The sequence below is a fragment of the Rhinopithecus roxellana genome, chromosome 14 (genome assembly GCF_007565055.1).
Source record: "Rhinopithecus roxellana isolate Shanxi Qingling chromosome 14, ASM756505v1, whole genome shotgun sequence".
In the NCBI taxonomy this organism is placed as follows: domain Eukaryota; kingdom Metazoa; phylum Chordata; class Mammalia; order Primates; family Cercopithecidae; genus Rhinopithecus; species Rhinopithecus roxellana.
The window spans coordinates 79,807,381-79,821,698 of NC_044562.1; the positions used below are offsets into that span (position 1 = coordinate 79,807,381).

The window sequence follows — 14,318 nt, forward strand, 5'->3', positions numbered from 1 at the left end:
ATTTTAAAACCATAATCTCACCATTTTTCACCACCTCCCCTGCTAGCTTCTTGGTCCAAACAACCAATATTTCTAATCCACGTTACTCCAGTAACCTCCCAACTCCCAGTTTCACCCTTTGCCCCTCTACAGTCTATTCTCAGCCAGTGTGATCCTATGGAAATTTGTCAGATCACCCCTGGGTGAAAACCCTGCTTCTTCCCCATCCCTCCCAAGTGAAAGCCAAATTATTCCAATGACCTGTGATATTTGGCTCCATATTAACTCTGACTTATTTACTCTTCCCTCTCCTTCACTCTGCCTGAGTCCACTCTGGCCACCTTGCCCTTCCTGGGACACACCAGCCATGCCTTAGAGCCTTTGTGCTTGCTTTTCTCTGTCCCTGGAACTCTTTTCACATAAATATCCATGTTTGTTTTTTCCTGATGTCATTTTCTCCCTGAAGCCTTCCCTGGCCACCCTAGTTAATCTACATCCCTCACTCCTCACCACCACTCCTCCTATCCTGCTTTGTTTTCCTCCAAGGCACTTACCACCATCAACACAAGATATATTGTACCTATATCTTCATCAGTCATCCACACACACATGCATTAAAATGTAAGCTTCAGAAAGTTAAAAGATTTGCATTTATTTTATCAACTGTTCTATTCCTAGCACTTAAAAAAACTGCCTGGCACATGGTAGATACTCAATAAACTATTGAATAAATGAATCAACATTAACCCCAAAAATTCTTCTCAAGGAGAAGAAAAAAATCTGAATAATTGTGTTAAATGTTTATATATCCATGTTAGACTCGTGTGAAGAATAGTGTGGGCATAAAGAAGGGATTGGTCAATTCAGGGGTGAGGGAGGTGAGGTGTCATTGAAGTGAGTCTTCATTCGGGAGTAGAAGTTGCCATCACCACTCCAGACCATGCGGCCAGCTTCTTAGTAACACTGGAACATGCCTTGGCAGCAACTGCATTCTCGTAGGCCATAGGCAGAGGTTTGTTAAGACCTCTCACCATCTTTGTGTCCAAAAGTCATGTCGTGGTGGAGCCTAGCCTTGTGGGCCAGCCAAACTTCCTCTGTGACTACCCCGGGTTTCTCATGTCACTCCCATCTGTATGACCTGATAGTACCTTGCCTCCTACTCCATGGCTTATGTGCTCTCCGGCAGCTCCTTCTATGTCCCCAGGCATGTATAATAGTGTTGGTGAGTTAATGCCCTGAGATCTGACTTTGATCATGGGCAATGAAGACAGTGAGTACATTTTAATTCCTTTCATCCCCACCCCTCAGACACACACAATGGCTTCAAACAGCCTCTCTGAAAATATCCCCGTCATTTTATTTCAAGGTTGTGACCCACTCAGTAACTCACCCCCTGATACAAACTCATCATTTTATTTCAAGGTTGTGATCCACTTGGTAATTCACTCCCTTATATGTCGTCTCCTCTTTCTCAGCTCACTCTGCTTTTCTCTCATTCCTGCTTCCCTGAAACTACACTTCCCTGGAACTTAGAAGCTAAACTAATAGGAGAGCAAAAGATAATGTGGCTCTCCCATTCGTCAACTTTGAGAAGGTGGTGGGATTTCAGGAACATTTTGAAGGGTGAGTTTCATTGGACAGTAAAAGAAGGATTTAGTACTTTCTATGAATCTTCCATAAGTTCCTTTGTTTCTAAGAACATGTCAATACCCTCCTGTGTGATTTGTGCATCAACAGTACCTGTCTTGACTTTGTCACTGACTGTCATTAGGCTCATATGAGATAACATGTGAGAAAGGGCTTGTAAACTATTCCTCTCTATACCCATGTGCAGTTCAACAAACACTTACTCCTTATCTGTCTAGTAGAACTCCTCCAGCCAATGGCTCCTTCCTACCACTTTGCATCTAAATGTTTACCCCAGAAACATAATAGAGTAAAATATCATTCCAAATATGATCACATTTTATTGGTCCAGGGATGGACAATGGGCCCAACATGGCAGTAAAAGTCCTTTTTCAGGTGTTGTGATTTGGGTCAAGACAGTCTTTCTCTGGACGCTTAGATTCAAGGATTCAAACTCAGAAGCTGTTGGCCCCCTTGCTTCATTACACAGCTAGAAAAAGCAGAAGCTAGTCTACAACAAGAGAAAAAAAAAGCAGACCTGTAGAGTTAAGACCTGTAGAGTTAAAGGTAAGAGACACACAGGGAGTCCTATTGGCACTGGAGCTCCAGGTTCCATTTAATACCTAGGGGCCAACTGTCTTCTCATTCTTAGGTTCTGTGAAACAGCCTCATATCTTGATAATTCCACTTTTGGGTTGAGTTGCTGCTATTTCAATTCGCAAAAGACCCACTATCCAAGACATTACTCTAAGAGCACATGTCCTTTTTTTTTTTTTTTAAGAGATGGGGTCTCACTATGTTGCCCAGGCTGGAGTGCAGTTCCACTACTGATCAGCATGGGAGTTTTGACCTGATCAGTTTCCAATCTGGGCCAGTTCACCCCTCGTTAGGCAACCTGGTAATCCCCTGTTCCCGGGAGGTCACCATATTGATTCTGAACTTAGTGCAGACACCCATTTGGCATAGTGCATTGTAGCCCAGAACTCCTGGCCTCAGGCAGTCCTCCTCCCTCAGCCTCCTTCCCGAACAGCTTGACCACAGGTGCATACCACTGTGCACAGCAAGAGTACACGTCTTTAACACTATCCTGAGCCCAGCTGAGGCCTTAGGGAAGTTAGTCACAGGAGGGGGATAGCACAGCATACCTCCCAAGAAAGCTGCTTTGTAAATATACAAGAAAGACTTCTAATTGTTGCCCCAGGAAACCAAAATACAATTTATGCATCAGACTAATATGTAGCCGAGTGAGAAAGTAAGTAGCTGGTCGGTAAATAGAAGGGACAAGGCAAGAGAAAAGGGGAGAAAAAAATGTGTTCAGGGGAAGTGACATAGTTACACTGCATATTAGGAAAGCGTGCTTTGTTTTCTGACTAGAAAACATCACCTGAGAATACACCCTGATTTCCAGGCAACTGGAAAATATCAACAAAGCTGAGCTTTCTCTCTCATTCTCAGGTCCATACCCAGGTCTTAATTAGAGTTCACATTGTAAGCAATTTCCACTTTTTTTTTGCTTGTTTTGCTTTGTTTTGAGACAGAGTCTGGCTCTGTCGCCCAGGCTGGAGTGCAGTGGTGCGATCTTGGCTTACCGCAACCTCCACCTCGCAGGTTCAAGTGCTTCTCCTGCCACAGCCTCCCGAATAGCTGGAATTACAGGCGCGTGCCACCACACCTGGCTAATTTTTGCATATTTAGTAGAGACAGGGTTTCACCATGTTGGTCAGGCTGGTCTCAAACTCCTGACCTCATGATCCACCCACCTTGGCCTCCCAAAGTGCTAGGATTACAGGCGTGAGCCACCGCGCCCAGCTGAAATCTCCACTTTTTAGATGCAGGAGAACAGCCAGAAGTTTAGATGAACCTCCACTATGGGTTACATAACACAAATTTATATAGTACTTGTTCTACAAAAAGAACATGAAAGCTATTTGGGGAGCAGGATGTGCTCACATGAAAAGCTAGAAAACAATACATGCCAACACCGCTGAAGATGGCCCTCAACAGTATGTGACAAGTGTGCAAGTACTGCAGACAACAAGCGCTTCCTGCTCAAAGGAGGAAGAAGACATTCTGTTTTGAAGAGATCAAGGGAACTTCAAGGAAGACACAAAAATGGAATCAGACTTTAAAGAATGAGTAAGATTTGAAAAGGCATGATCAAAGATAGAAAGTGAGGAAGATTTGCTGAGGGACAATAAACAAAACATTGCTGGCACTCCAGATTCCAAATGGCCTTTAGGATGAGGCAAAGGAATACTTCTGTTTATTTAGTGAGAACTGTGTTTTATCTCAGATCACAGCAATAAGCATGATGCCTGGTACACAATACACACTCAACTATTGTAGGTTTTTAAAATATATACAAATAAAAGTTATTTGTTGGTTAAAACACAGGAGAGTACTAAAGGTAGGTGCTCAGTTTAAACACACAATTCATTGATTTTAAAGGAAACTGGTTTTCACTGAGAATAATATGGAAATATCGCTAAATTTTATTTGTACAGTTGTTTTTCATAAATGTAAAACCTCCTTGCTGTGGTTGGCAAAACTGTCTTAAATCTACACTCATTTTTTGTGGTCCATGTACTAATCTCTTGAGTTTTCATTTATACAATATTGAATGGGAGGTGGGGAGGATGAGTTTGGGCAAGAAATAAGCAGGATTTAGCCTCACAATATGAAGATCCCCCATAACAGTGCAGAAAACGCAGCATCTCCTGTCATCTTAAGATAAGGAAATGAATATTTAACTCACAGCATTGGAGTTAGGCTGAGTTAAGGTCTGTAACCCAGATGGGAATTGAGTACACGTTATTGCTGGAAGTTGTCCAGCAGGACTGGCTCCCTCCTATGCTCGCATTCTTTCATACAACCATGTCAGATGTTGAAGATCTTTCTCCTCCCTCCTTTGTCTTGACGGTTTCTACCTCTGAAAAATCTTTTCTAATACTGACAACCATCAATTACTTTGGTATTCCTAGCTAAACCAAATCACTGGCTAGATTTTCTGACTTCTCTCTAATAATCAAAATCTGTTTAAATGTTAATGTTCCCCTTACAACTTTCTTCAGCCTACTAATGTGTTAGAATCCCATTAAAATTTTAACCAGGCCAAATGTGTTGCAACACTACCAAAGAAAAGTGAGAAACAGCTAGGTTGATCTGACTGTGGGCTGTCCAGTTAGAGATTGAATTCACCTAGTTACGTATCTGTAACTTTATGCATACATTCAACCACCTGCTAGACATAATCAGCAATTATGGCATTTTCTGCATATACATATAGGTAATTAGCATTTAGGGAGCAGGTGTCATTTTCTGTTTTCTGCTGCTGTAACATAATACCAAAGATTGGGTAATTTATCAAGAAAAGAAGTTTATTTGGCTCATGGTTCTGGAAGCTAGGAAATCCAAGAGCATGACACTGGCATCTGGTGAAGGTCATCCGATGGCAGAAGGGATCACATGACAAGCACACATGAAGACAGAGAGAGATGAATGGGGCTGAACTTATCTCTTTTTAAAATCAGGAATCTACTTTTGGCAATAACTAATCCACGCCCAAGATAACAGCATTAATCCAATTGAGGGCAGAGCCCTCATGGCCTGTTCATCTCTTAAAGGTCCATCTGTTAATACTGTCACAATGGTAATGAAATTTCCAACACACAAACTTTTGGGGGCACATTTAGATTTATGAGCCAGAATGTCTAAGTTCTACTTTCCATTGTGCAAAGGTTTTTATAATCAAAGAGAAACAGAAAATCAAGCAATTATCTGGCCAATTTGTGGGAGGAGTAAATAACCTGAAATATTGCTTGAAATTATTGACTTTGTATAGAAACAGAATTTCAGGACTGGAAGGGACCTTATATACCAATGAGTACAATTCATCTTTTGTGATCATCTGAGCTATATACCAATGAGTACAATTCATCTTTTGTGATCATCTGAGCTATGACTAAACATCTCTGATGGCAAGAAGCTCACTACCTCACAGAATGACCCATTCTATTTTGACACACCTATGACTCTGAGAAAATCCGTTAATAAAGACGTGATCTTGTGAAGCCCAGAAAAATCATCTTAGTTTTCACACTTATAAAATAGGAATCATATTTTTGTGTTGGATAGATGGATCTAGAATTCAAGGACAGGATTCACGTCTAGTATCATCACCTTGAACAAATCACAGCACTATGTATTTGACTAATCACTTCTACATGAAGACATTAGGAATATCTCTGAGTTATACTCCATGTCACCCAGGGATTCCTTGCCTCTGAACAACAGCAACAACAACAAAAGTCTAACTTGCCTGCAGGATTATCAACCATTTGCCTAGTGAGTTCAGATGAATTTTGTGCTATTTTAGGTTGGTTATACTTGAATTTTTTTTTTTTTTTTTTTTTTTTTTTTTTTTTGAGATAGAGTCTTGCTCTGTTGCCCAAGCTGGAGTGCAGTGATGGAATTTCGGCTCACTGCAACCTCTGCCTCCCAGGTTCAAGCAGTTCTCCTGCCTCAGCCTCCCAACTAGCTGGGGTTACAGGTAGGTGCCTGCCACCATGCCCAGCTAATTTTTGCATTTTTAGTAGAGATGGGGTTTTACCATGTTGACCTGCCTGGTCTCAAACTCCTGATCTCAGGTAATATGCCTGCCTTGGCTTCCCAAAGTGCTGGGATTACAGGTGTGAGCCACTGCTCCCGGCCTTGAACAATTTTTTAACAGATAGGCATCATAGAAATCATCAATCAGCAGTGTTGATTCAGAGAAAAATGGAAACTTCCGAGGTTTAAAGTCTAAGACCTTCATGAATTCTACAGAACATGAATGACCTTATAGCATATAGTTTTCTGTATAGAATAAAAAATGTAAAGAATATAGAGAATAGAAAGGTCCTGTCATATGTAGAAGCTGGGTAGTTTTCTAGGTGCACTCATTTGCCGAATTACTTTATGCCAAACAGTAGTTTTAGAGGACAGGCAATTCATATTCATTCCACAGCAAGGTTAGAAGTTACCAGAAGTCATAGACCTATTGAGTTGCTTGGGAAGGATTACAACTGTAACTATCAAATCCCTGGAAGCCAAGAATGTGCCATGTTATTTAAAAGTAGGGATTGAAACTCAGATGACTTCAGGAGCCAGACAGGACACAAAATAAACTAAACAGACCAGGTAAAAGAAAATATTAGTGAACTGAAGATTTTACAGGCATTCAAATTCTCCTTTCTTCTTCCTTCTTTTTATCTGTTGGCCAGTGTTTGCAATCTTCAGTTACTTCCTTGTCTTCTTGCCTAAAGGACTATATTCATTTAGGAGGCCATATTTTTAAAGGAACAGTTTTTTTAAATGGAATTTATCCAACGAATAACAATCACAATAGTGAGGGATATGGAAATCCTGAGAGATGTTTAGTAACCATGTTAAGAGTACCAACTTTGGAGTTAAAAAGCAAATGTGGGTTTAAGGGCTGGATTTTGCCAGTAGTAATGTATTTTTCCTTATAAAAACTACTTGAGCTCTTGAAACCTGTTTCTTTACATGTACAAAGGGAATCATATTGTCTACCACCTGGGCCTAAAGTAAGATTTAAATGAGATAATGTAACATGTTTAATATTTAAAAGGAGGAAGTTATTGTTATTGTGTATTATAACAAGTTGGTGAACATTTCATTGTTTTAGGAAAAGAAGACCCAGACTTTGTTGAAGTAATCTACCTTTAAGGTAGGCTGAGCCTTTTAAATCTGGGAATGAGTGACTGTTATTTCTGAGATAAATAGAAGAGTTAGCTTTTACTGGGCAGAGAAAATGAGGAACGAAGCAAGGAAGGGAGCGATAAAGGGAGGGAGCGAGGGTTCAGAAGCCCATGCATCTACTGTGCGATTGCTCAGGATGTTTTTGCCACAAAGCTATTATAAACATCTTAAACACAAACTGCTTAGATCCAGTGTCATTTTGTGGAAACCTGTAAAGAGACGGGGTTTTGATATTGGCAGTTTATACAAACAAGCAAATTAGAGAATGTAACCTGAAGAAAATTAGAAAAATTATAGAGTTGGATTTTGAATCTCAGGAGACCAAGAAACTGAATTTGAGCCATGTGTAAGGAACAGGTGGGATCCACAGGGACAGCTGTGTTCCAGTTATCCTGGGAACCATGGAAGAAACTAGAGAATAAAAGATTGTTGGGAGACCTGATATGTGTGTTCCAATATTGGAAGGGCTGTCAGGGGGTACGATTTTACTTAGTCTCTGTAAGTGGAGAGGTCAGACTTTAGGACAATTTGCTGATGTAACTAAGAGGCTAATTGTATCTTCACAGAAGAAATACACAAAGCTGGCCAAAAATTAGTCAGCAGCTACATCAACCAGTAAATGTCCTGTCATGTAAAGTGTTGAGGTAGAAGTTTAACTGTTAGACATGTGGGGGAAGAGGTATTCCTGTGTAAATGTGACTTGGGAATAGAAGTCATCTAAGTGCTCTTTAATATTTTGGAGTTAATGTAAAACACCATGGAGGCCAGACGTGGTGGCTCATGCCTATAATCCCAGTACTTTGGGAGGCCGAGGCAGGCAAATCACGAGATCAAGAGATTGAGACCATCCTGGCTAACACGGTGAAACCCCGTCTCTACTAAAAATACAAAAAATTAGCTGGGTATGGTGGCACATGCCTGTAGTCCCAGCTATTGGGGAGGCTGAGGCAGGAGAATGGTGTGAACCCAGGAGGCAGAGTTTGCAGTGAGCCGAGATTGTGCCATTGCACTCCAGGCTGGGCGACAGAGCAAGACTCCGTCTCAAAAACAAAAACAAAAAAAAAACACCATGGAAAGGACGGCAGGAATACAAAACAGAATCTGGAAGTCCTTCTGTTGGGAGGAAGACATGGACCCTAATAATTTCCTTTTTCATGTGCCCATGATGTGGAAATTTTAATCTGCATGCTTTTGAAGTTGATCCTGTTCAGCAGTTTTATTCTAGGGATATTTTTCTCATCCTCAGAGACTTTTCATTAACCATCTCAAAAGGGAGGAGATTAAAAGCCTAAAAGAAAAATAAAAGTATGCAAGAAAGTACAATAAAAAGGGAGATACAGGAAGCAGTACAAAGAAATACTATTAAACTATTATTGATCTATCATTTGAAGGTAACCAAAATGGATTATTTTAATGAGATTAAAATTATATTTTTAAGATTATTTTATACCTTTATGTGATAGCATCATATAGTGACTTAATTTGTACGTTCATATGGGATCCTTTGAGTAATTTTAAACAAATTCTTTCAACACACATGTATATCCTTAGAGAATGACTAATATCCTTGAGTAGGCAACTGTGGAACAAATTTAGGTTATTTGAAGGGGCAAAAATGAGGAACATCTATATCAGAATAAGCACTGCTGTGCCACAGAATTGAAAAAAAAAACAAACTTTCTCTGGCTTGATGCATGAAAAGGTTGTTTCTCATTCATACTACATGTCCAATGTGGATCATCAGGGGTCTCATTTTAATCAGAGATTCAGAGTGGCAAAAACTCTATCATCTCAGGATGCACTTTCATGATTACCATTATGGGAACAAGAAGCATGATAAATCATGTACTGGTGCTTAAAGCTTCTACCCGTAAGTGACATTGCTTCTCCTGTTCACATTTTATTGGCCAAAGCAATTAACATGGCCAGGTCTAACTTCAAAGTGCGACATGGATGTTCAAAACAGCTACTGAGAAAACTCAATTTAAATGGATTCATAACTTGATGCTGTGGCTAACAGAGAACACAGTATAATTTAACAGTTGAAAGCATGGGTTCTCAAGTCAAATGCCTGTGTTTGGAGTAAGGGCCTCTAGTCACTAGTTATGTGACCATTGGTAGGTAAAAATCTCTATGCCTCAATCCCTTTTAAAGAGGTTCAAAGAAAACAGCACCTACCCCATAGAATTGTTGTAAGTTTCAAATAAGATAATGAATGTAAAGCACACAGTGTAACACCTGGCATGTGGTCAGTGTTCAGTAAAAAGTGGCTTCAGTCATTTTGATGATGAGAAGGAGGAGGAAAAAGGAAGATGCAGAGGAAGAGGAGGAGGAGTTGTGTTTCACCTATAGATCCTGGGCTGCAGTACTAGGATGGACTTCAGTCTCAGAATTCATTCATTCATTCAACAAATATTTACAAAGCTCAATGCCAAGAGTTAAACATAAAATACTGAGCAAAAGAGACAGAGTGCTTGCTGTTTTAGATTGTATAGTCCAACCGAAATTCTATAGAAAGATAACGTAGCTGAGGCAAAAGTATCCCCATTTCTAAGGTGTCTTCATCAGGGCACTGTCTACTGTTTCATGCTTAAACCATCTTGCCTTACATATGTCTGCCTCTGGCACTCTGATTGCTTATATAATCATACCAAAGGCTTACCCTGGCATTCCAGAGCCTTTATTGCCTACTGTCTCTGCCTAGTGGCAGGTTTGCTTATAAGCCTAGATCCCTATGGTATCACACTTCTTGGCTTTGCACACATGTCGTAGCCTCCTGCCCTGTTCTGCCCTGTTCCGCTGCTATTCAAAATCTCCAATAACACAAATCTCCAATAACACAAACTAGGCAATGCACTAATACTTTAGGACATCTCGTGTCCTATATTTCTCCTCTCTTAGAGGGCAGATGAAACAAGGAATGAAATGAAATGGAGAAAGAAAAGACAAAGCAGGAGGCAATTACTGTCAGACAGAAGCATGCTCAAAAGTTAGAGAAATTTTAAAAGCCAAAGAAATAAATCACTTTTTTCTTCATCCTACATCAAGTCCTAAAAGCATCCAAAAGGCCATATCATAATATGTTCCTAGCTGCCTACAGGATCTCAGTGGGGAAAAAAAAAGTAAAGGGTTCAGGCCGTATAGTTGTATTGGCAGTACCTGTCACTTGCCAGCTTCCCTTCCTTGCACTTTGAACATTTCTGTGCTGTTTTTAATTGTGAGAAGTTCAACATCAGAAATCACTCTACACGATCTGAGAATCAAGAATGCTAAATCAAAAGACTATATTCTTCCTTTCCCTCAATGGTTGATAGAGTTCAAGGTCATTCTCATGTGTGGATCCAAGAGAGTAGAATCTCAAAGGTAACCTTCCCTTGCAGTAATTGTTCATCATTAATGTTGCCTTCAGAAGTACACCTTGGGCAGATGTTCATATCTAAGTCTAAAATAATCATTACTTGGCAATCATTAACATATATGAAAGTAATCTCTGTGGTCATATTTGAAAAGACATAATTTTTAAAGTCTTCCCCTAAAATTAAAAAATACATTAATCTACATAGTAGCCAAACAGATTAGCCCACTTTCATTGTTAAATTCAATGTAGCATAGATACTTTAATAGGAGAATCATATCGTAAATATGCCAGAGAATTAATTGATCTCAGTTGATTGAATCTGAGACCCATAAACTGTGATACCTTGTGCTGCCCTAATTGCATGTGATGTTGTAAACGATCAACTCCATGTGATGGATGTGTCTAAGCTGAGATGTATCTATTTGTCTGGCATTTTTATGATCTCTGATTTCACTTAAACTTTAAAATGCAGTTAAAATACAGCATAATCAGGATTTAGGGAAAAAACAAGCGTTCAGAAATCTGCACAGATGTGGGTTATTAGGTTTAGGCACTCTGAATTTACCAGCTATATATTCAGAAGACTTCCCCAGTGATTGCCACAGAATTATTAACAAAATCCAGAGGCCCTGGAGCTTCTTAAATGCTTATGAATGAGTTGGCGTAAAAGACTTTTGCAGTCCTCATTTGCATAGTAAAACTGGCTTCAGCTATAAGTTTAGGGAGAAGTTTTAGAGGCTCTGACATGGCAAGTTGCCATGAGAATATTTTCCCTGTGGGGAAACGAAACTCAAATGTGCTAATTAAGGATGCTTAATATCCTTCAAAATTAATTCTTTGTTACCTGCGGGGGTTTAATTATTCCCTTATGGAAAGCTTGGAAATGCCCTGCATCTTTAAGTACCAGTGGACCACACATTGATACTGAGTCAGCAGCCACTTTGAAAGTATTTCTTCCGCTCATTGACTACAGGGCAGTGGCAAAAGAGAAAAAGACTTTAGATGTTACAATAAAACAGTAAGACAAATCTCCACTGGTGGTTTGCAAAATTCGTTTCATTGATATCATCATACCTCAAATAAAAGAACCTTCCAAAAAAAAAAAAAATCTTTATAGCAATAAAAATGAAGGGAAGGAAAAAGTTGTAAATAACACCAGGCAATTCTAACTAATCTCCAACCAGCAGGAGCAGCCAACCAACTCTGACACTTCCCCACAAGCAAGTACCCTGCACTGTCCACAAAAGTAAAAATCAAACGTTCTCAGAGGATATTGGTTGGACTCAGATAATTAAGCATATATGAGACTACCTTAAGTAAGAGACTTGAGTGTTATCCAGGTAACTATTGTTTCTTGTGGAATTCTTGCATCAGGGAGCTCTATATAGTTACGGGACACAATAAAAAGCTCTAAATATTCAGCTCTAAGTGTAGGTAGAAGTCATGGGCTCAAACATCACTTCCTCTGGCAGTGAACTCTGACCATATAATCTAAAGTTGCTACCTAATCTATCAAATCATCCCATGTTATTTTCTTCACATGCTATGTGAAATCTTCTTGTGGGTTTAGTTATTTATTTGTTTGTTCTTGTCTTCCCACCACAGCATGTGGGCTTGGGGACAGCAGGGCCTCTCCTGGTCACTGTTCTGCCCCATGCCTTGGGCAGCCCTTGGCAGCTGGGGCTGTTCAGTAAATCATTGTTAAACGAGTGAAATGCAGGGTTATTGAGGGTTTTTGTACGTCAAACTTACTTTTTTCTAACAATCAATAAAGATTTATTCTGGAAGCTGAGCTAGGACAGTGGCTGGATATCCTGTGTAGGCAACACGGGCCCCAGGTATTTAATCAGAATAACTGTGTGTGGACCCAAAGTCACATGCACATAGGCAAACCTTCCCACTAAAACTGGCCATCTTAGGTGAGTTTGGCCAGAATCAGTCAAAGTGTAGTCCAAGTTGAGCACGTGGCAGGATTAGCTAACAACACTTACAGTGTTACTCATTTTCCTAGGCTAGAATCTTCTCAGCTCAACCGTCATGTGTGCTTTCTCCACACAGAATCTCCAGGTTCTCATTTTTGGTAGATTTAACAAGTGCTTATAGACTACTTCTTAAATGCTTTGAGAACAAGAAAATGTTACAAAGCTGGGCTTGGTGGTATGCAACTGTAGCCCCAGCTACTCAGGAGGCCGAGGCAGGAGGATTAGTTGAGCCCAGGAGTCCTGGGATGTAGGGTGCTATGCTGATCAGGTGTCTGCATTAAGCTTGCTTCCAATATGGTAAACTCCCTGGACTGGGGGACCACCAGGTACCCAAAGGAGGGGTGGACTGGCCCAGGCTGGAAATAGAGCAGGTCAAAACTCCTCTGCTGATACGGTTTGGCTCTGAATTCCCACCCAAATCTCATGTCAAATTGTAATCCCCAGTGTCAGAGGTGGGGCCTGGTGGGCGGTGATTGAATCATGGGGGCGGTTTCTAATGGTTTAGCATCATCCCCCTAGTGCTGTCTCATGATGGAGTTATCATAAAATCTGGTTGTTTAAAACCATGTAGCACCTCCCACTGTCTATCTTCCTCCTGCTCCTGCCATGTAAGATGTGCTTGCTTCCCCTTCACCTTGCACCATTATTGTAAGTTTCCTGAGGCCCTCCCAGAAGGAGAAACCTGTACAGCCTGCAGAACCATGACCCAATTAACCTGTTTTCTTTATAAATTACCCAGTCTCAGGTATGTCTTTATAGCAGTGCAGGAATGGACTAATACATGGGCTGATCAGCAGTGGGATTGTGCCTGTGAATAGCTACTGCACTACATCCTGGACAACATAGTGAGACCTGTCTCTTTAATAAAATATTTTAAATTTTTATTATAAAAAAAGAAAAGAAAATGCTATAGACTGCTTCAGGGAAGATGGACAGCTCAGTCAGCAGGACCTAAAATGGGCAAGCTTAAGTACTGACACACATATACTTCATGTTAATGCACACCAGTTTTCCAAACCTGGAGGTGTTTTCCTCTATGGCTGGGACTGAGGAGACAAGTGAGGAAGCGCCATAACTTCCCCATATTCAGAGTTCAGGGAGGTCAAGTGAGGCTCCATTTGTAGGTACCCAGTCAGGCATGAGCAGGGCAAGAGAAGGCTCCCCACCACCACCAGGAATGTCAGGCAGCCATCAGGTTATGGTCAGGTGGTAGTTACACTGTTTCTCTAAAATAATAATTGGTTGCAGCCAGTACCAGGGAAAGACAATCTCCTAATAGATAGAAAAAACCTGAAACATGATCAGCAGCTTCCCAGTAAGATCTCCCAAGTTGGGCCAGAGGGCTGAAGCATGCTCATTAAGAGGCAAAATGGTAGAGTTTAGCTGGCATTTGACCTCCTAGGGACATTTGGTTGGCAGGGGAAGAACACCTCAAGTGAGCATGTGTACAACTCCAACACTGTGCATGCTCCTCTCCTAAGTGCTAGCAGGCCACTGCACATGCGGACAGCGCACCTCAAGGGAAAAATCACAGGAAAAGGAATGCAAGACCCCGGAAGCATGCCAACATATAAAACCCCAAGTCAAAGGTCAAAGTATACACTTGATCTCTC

General features: G+C 40.7%; 1 long non-coding RNA gene across 2 annotated transcripts in view; it reads left to right on the forward strand.

Annotated features, from left to right (window-relative positions):
* Positions 1-14,318, forward strand: part of LOC115893186 — a 31,296-nt gene that overhangs the window by 1,043 nt on the left and 15,935 nt on the right. The window contains exon 1 of one of the 2 annotated variants that reach the window (XR_004053128.1): positions 1,465-1,602. The exons of the other annotated variant lie outside the window; for it this stretch is intronic. This is a non-coding gene — a long non-coding RNA (uncharacterized LOC115893186). Of the gene's footprint in view, positions 1-1,464; positions 1,603-14,318 lie in introns of those variants that run through there. 2 annotated transcript variants of the gene reach the window in all.